The sequence below is a fragment of the Dromaius novaehollandiae genome, chromosome 20 (assembly GCF_036370855.1).
Source record: "Dromaius novaehollandiae isolate bDroNov1 chromosome 20, bDroNov1.hap1, whole genome shotgun sequence".
In the NCBI taxonomy this organism is placed as follows: domain Eukaryota; kingdom Metazoa; phylum Chordata; class Aves; order Casuariiformes; family Dromaiidae; genus Dromaius; species Dromaius novaehollandiae.
Genome location: NC_088117.1, coordinates 1,087,233 through 1,093,483, shown reverse-complemented (window position 1 = coordinate 1,093,483; position 6,251 = coordinate 1,087,233).

The following is a 6,251-nucleotide window of genomic DNA, read 5'->3' as shown; positions in this document are numbered from 1 at the left end:
TGGTAACTTTGCTGATAATGAAGAAGCTGATGGAGCAAATACATGATAGTAGCCACATGGGAGCCGAGGCATCGGTTGAAACAGGTAAAAGAGTTGCTGTGGGAGTTAGTATGTTAATAATTGCAAAGGGTATTACACAAAAATGTGAAATCTGTCTTAGAAATAATCCCAAGATTCAGAAGAAGCCCCCCCCTCCCCAGGGGAAGTAAAAAGGGGCATCATGCCTGAGGATTACTGGCAAATTGATTTTTCTGAATTACCAAGCTGTAATGGATATAAATACTTGTTGGTAATTGTTGACAGCTTTTCAGGATGGCCTGAGGCTTTCCTGTGTCGCACCAATAAAGCAAGGGAGGTAGTGAAAATGTTATTAAAAGAAATCAAAGCAAGATTTGGGGTACCAGAAGGATTTTCTTTGGATAGGGCACCTCATTTTATAGCAGAAATAGTACAGGAAATCTCAAAAATAGCACAAATTAAATGGGATTTACATACCCCCTGGAGGCCACAGTGCAGTGGAAAAGTGGAAAGAATGACTCAAACAATGAAGAGAGAGAGAGGAAAATTGTGTCAGGAGACTCAGATGAAATGGACTGATGTTTTACCTCTGGCATTATTAAGAATCAGAATAACCCCCAGGGTTAGGGAGAAAGTTGGTCCATTTGAGATTCTGTATGGTAAACCTTACACTGTCAATTTAACTGGAAATGACATTCAGATGCACGTTAAGGGCGATCAAATTTTAAGGGATTCTCTCTTGTCTATGGCAGAGGTTCTTACTTCTCTCCGTAGGTACATCCAGTTAAGATCTCCCGTACTTTTAGATTCACCTGTACATTCATTCCAGCCGGGAGATCAAGTACATCTTTGGACCTGGAAGGATGAGCCGTTGACAGAAAAATGGAGAGGACCATATCTTGTACTACTAACAACAAATACTGCTGTGAAACTGCAGGGAATTGGTTCCTGGATCCACTACACCCGAGTGAAAGCAGTGCCTCGAGAGATGTGGAAAGCTGAACAAGTTCAGCCTTTAACGTTACGAGTTGTATTAGAAGCGAATCGGTTTCAAATTTAGATTGTCTTCAGGGAAGAATTGCTTTAATCTGTTTGTTAGGAATAGGGTTAATATCGTTGTTATGGTATCTGTGTAAAAATGATGTTCTCCTTAACAACCAGGGGAGAAATGTGGTGGTTAGTTTTTCTAGGTTCCCTGAGCCAAGCAATTAAAGGGAATCAGGAAGGATTTTGGAGTCACAATCTCCATTTGGAAGTAATTACGAAATCTATGAAGCTAGTTAACCGGAGGGATTGCTGGGTGCGTACCCACTTCCCTGGCCATTCCAACAAGGGCTTCCCGCTAATTGGAGTGCCTCTTAATTTTTCCTTTATGGAATTTATACAACAGATAAGAAATGACAGTGATCAAAGGAAATATGATGAAACAACCGAACAGGAATGGGAATTTCAGAGTGTGACAGGAGATTATTATCAATGTATCCGAAGATGTAATAATAGTAATAAATGGTGGGAGAAAACTGTACTTTATGGAAAACAACCGATCAACTGTACTGGAGCCATTAAGGTAGGAGGTTATAAAAATTGCTATGTTATTGGCATCTCAGGGAGGAGTATGTACAGTAATAAACACTGGTTGCTGTGTATATGTGGATCAAAGCAGGAGAATTTCTGCCGATCTAAATGAAATCTGGAAGCAGACTGAAATCTTACGTGGGGTTCAGAAAGATGATACTTCTTTCGGATTTGAAGAAACATGGAAATGGTTGACTTCCTGGTTCCCTGATGTAAGCTCACGGGTTAAAAACTGTTTAACAATTTTGGGAATGGTGTTAGTAGTTTTTGTATGCATTTATGTAGTGATTCAATGCATTTACAAAAGTAATATGGGAAAGATTTTAAAAGAGTGAGACTAATATGATCATCTAAGTCTCAAAAGGGGGAATTGTTACAAGACAACCCTGGGAAGCTCAGAAAGAATGTTTGAAGTAGGTAGATTAGGATAACTTCTATCTCTCTTTTCTAAAAAACTGAAGCTGTCTAGAGGTAGCCACTTAGATAAAATTTGCTTAGCATGAGTAGCTAAATTTGCTGAAGCCTTAGGCCGCACACTTGCTTAGCATGAGTAGCTAAATGTGCTGAAGCCTTAGGCCGTACTCCTAGTTCAGTAAGAAAGGGCCCCACAGCTGGCGCAGGCTGGAAAGATAAGGGAGTTACAAGCAGTCTGCATTCCTGTGCCCTACTCTCCGAAAGGGAGGATGTCAAGGCTTTGAAATAAGGCCTGCTTGGGCGCCAGGACCTTGGGAAGCAAAGCCTCCTCTCACTGTTGAAACAATGTTAATTAAGGGGTCTGGATTATATCCTCTTCGTCAGGACCTTGGGAGATAACACCTACTGACCCTGCTGGGGCAGTGTCAGTTGCTGAAATTACTATCTCCCCTCATCAGGACCTTGAGAGGCAGGGGTGGGAGCCAGGGAATGAAGAAATCACTAACCAATCAGTGCAAAAGGGAAAGCTGCAAACCTGCCAATGTGTTTGTCTTGATGCTACTTGAAAAGTTGGAGGGGGGTGCTTGATTTGTGGGAAACCACCGAGCACCCAGGCTTGCGCAACTCTGAACTAAATAAGCCAATGTCTCTGCTGAGTGTGTAATTATTGGCTTATTGCACACCAGGCAACGAATCCGCTTTTCGGACAACAAAAGTGGACCTATATTTGTTGATTAGCAAAGAGAGAATGACCTTACAAAGCTGGAGCTTTGGAAGCAAAGGGCACTGTGTCAACACAGGCTGCTTGCCCTGAGCAGCATTAAGAACAGCAAGAGAGCATAAAGTAATACTTAAACTCCAGTTAACTGAATGTGTAGTTTGCTTCCAGCAGCATCTTGAACTGTCTTTGTTGTCCCGTTCCTTAACCATCTGTGCTGTGCTATTTTTGTTCCAATCACATAGTATCAGTCTTCAAGGATTATGGAGGGTCCTGTATGGTTCCTGTAAGGTGAGAAATAAGCATTTAAAAAATGAAATCAGTTTCAGAGGTCATGGATAAACTGTAAACCAAATGTGATTGTTAAAGCCCCCATTCTTATAACAGTTTGTTAAAAAAAAAACCCAAACACCACCAGCTTCAGGCTACTGTTCACTGGAAAACTACTATTACAGTAAGCACTGACACTATTGATTTGAGTTAGAATGAAATAGAAAAGAAATAGGGCATGTTGCACCTTGCCTAGAATAAGGGCCCAGGAGGGCCCTCATCTTCTGAGGGACAGAAGATTTTACAAAATTAATCAAAATGAAAAATATTCATTTTGCTTAATACATTATTTGAAGTTTCCCAGGTACTTTGTGATGAAAATCTCAATGACCTTTGCACTTCTTTTGTTATTTACTCTTTTTAAAGAGGTATTACAGGAAAGAATTGTCATACTTCTGTAGTGTGTTCATCCTAGAAGTGGCAAACCTGACCTTAAAGCTAACTTTAGTGGGACGGGGTTCAAACTCACCTCTCCCACCTCTCACTCTAATGCAGTTGTCATCAGACTATGAAGTTAGTTCTACTGGTTGGACTTGCTATCATCCTGGCTGCTAGAAAAAGCATGACTCTATAGGCTGATGGTTAGGGTTATTAGCAGTGAGACAGACAGTCGACAGGCAGACGGAGTCCTATTTTTTTCTCTTGGGTTTGTTTGTGTACTCTACATATAGCAGTCATCACTCCCTCTACTGGCCTGAATTAAAAAGAAGAGACTGGCTGCGTTTTATAAAGATCCTGATCTTCTCTGAGTATATAGGGAGTATTTTGAAAATACAATAAATATGACATGGGTTTATCATGGTAGATTGTGCCCAACTAATATCTTTTTTGATAGGGTGAATGATTCCATTGAAAAGAAAGATCAACTATCTCTAATCGCACTGGAATTCAGTAAAAGAGTTGGTGCACTGCAATGGAAAAAAATCTTCTGGTTAAAGTGGAGCTTTCTAAAAAACTGTAAGCGATGGGTATGGGGAGGGCACGAGGAGCTAAAAAAATGAAAGCAACAAATATCCATGCTGAAAAAAGTGCTGTATAGTTGAATACAGGTGACTAGTGGACTCCCTTGAGGATCAAGTGTCAGACTGATTTTAGTTAACATTTTCATTTCTGGTCTTGACACAAAAAGAGTACGTGACTGTTTGTTGATGACAAAAAGCTGAGAGGCACTACTAAGTCAGGTGACACCGGCCAACATAGTGGAAGGAAATGGAATGATTGGTACAAAACACAGTGCTAACAAGTGACAATTTGGTTATGTGGGGGCAAAGAAGAACTCTTACAGCTGGAGATATCAGAGATCACCTCCAAGGAAAAGGTGTTAGCTAACCATTGGATGCTTAGGAGCCACAAGACAGCTTCAGGAATAAAACATAAGCAGGAACCATCCTACGGTGTAGCAGATGAAAAAATAGGGAAATGTAAACATAGAAGGCACTTCACCCAGAACTGTGTGTGGTATTTTGGCCAGGCAAGAGGAATTCAAAGTGGAAGAGATGTTAGCAGAAGGAAAAAGGATATACAAACCATTTATAATTCAGGCTGGGCTGTGACATTACTACTTTTTAAACAGGAATAATGGGGCAAAGGACCTAGTTTTATGATGCAGCATGAACAGCATAGTTAAAAGAAAAAATGATAGGATGCAATTCCAAAAGGTCTCTTCCAGTCCTGTATTTTTTCTGCAAATAGTATCTTATCCATAATTTACTCCTAATAAACGATAACCTCCCATCACAACTTACAATAGAAACTACTCCACATTTCTCACAGGGATATATGAGAGCTGTGTGACCTAAGATTCACACCTGACGGCCTGCTCAGCAGAATTTACCAGCTATTTAGAGAGTACATTTCCACTTAAAAACATCTGAAGTACACTTACTGTACGGGATGTTTCATACCCTGGTATTACATGTCCAGTCTATTGTTTTCAGATTACAATGCACTGGTTTCTATTCCTTATTGATTCAACATTCTGTATTTCTGTCACGGAGATTATGGCTTCAGTAATTCTGGCAGGTACAGCCTAAGAGGAATCCTGGAAATTAAACCAGAGACTGGTAAGTTTTTCACAAACAATAAATAAAAATGCAGATCAAAAGTTTTTAAAGCTCAAATGATTTTTAAATAACAGTTCTTTCATGGGCTGTAGTGCTTAGCCGAGACTTAAGGAAAAGTTCCCCATTTGTCTTACTATAAATTGACTTACTAGCTTCAGACTGACAGTGCTTTCTTCATAAAGAAAGGGAGGTTTAAACTGATTAGCTGGCTCTTTTTATAATGCTGGAAAATCTGGCATTTGTGAGGATTTTTTTAAACACTAAACCAACCCATGATAAGCTCTCCTGGTACGGAGCCCTGCAACCAAGTTATCTGGAGATGTTACTGTCAATATTTTCTAGCATGCCAGGGCATCTAATTATACCACCTATTGGTTCAAGAAAAAAGCCTCTTTAAGAGTAGGCAGAGGGTTTTCTTTCTCTGCTTGTTCTTTGTCAAGAGGAAAAGATATTCCACCTCCCATTTTTTTTATGTCTCTTGCCCACAGATCTCAGCTTAGAATCACCATGGCTTTACCTGAAATGCCACCCCTCTTTAGGGGATAAGAAAGGATGTGACCACCCTCCTGGCTTCTGGGTGTAGACAAAGCATTATGAATTTAAACTGTACGACATGGGCATTAGAATAACCCCAAAGAAGACAAGGAAGTGTAAACTACCCAAATTTGCTACGCTAGGCTGCTTTCAACTGCTTCAAAGCGTCTGGGTAGCAACGATGGAAAAAAGAGCACTGGTGCCACCAAAACCTGCCCAGCAGCGGCTGAATTCTGGCGGGTTAGAAGAGTAATGCAACAGGCTGTGCTGAGTAGGTGCAGGGTGGGAGTCGCTGCTGTGCTCGTGGCGAACAAGTCTTTTAGGAGGCCGAGAGGTCTCAGAGCCGTGGCTCTGAAGCGGTCACTGCTCTGGCCATGTGGTAACTTAGACCGATGTAGACTTGGTGCATTTCGGCGACAGCTGGTCGTGCTAAAGTAACGATGAAGCTCTGCTCTTGCTGTTATTCACCGTGCAAGCGTGGAGCTCACCAACCACTTGCGAAGCGGTGCTGGCGGTGTAACGCTGGTGTGCATGAGGTCGAGCGAGCTCGCCAGGAGTGTTTGAGGGTCGGCCTGGGAGATGGGCCTGGCTCCAGCCGC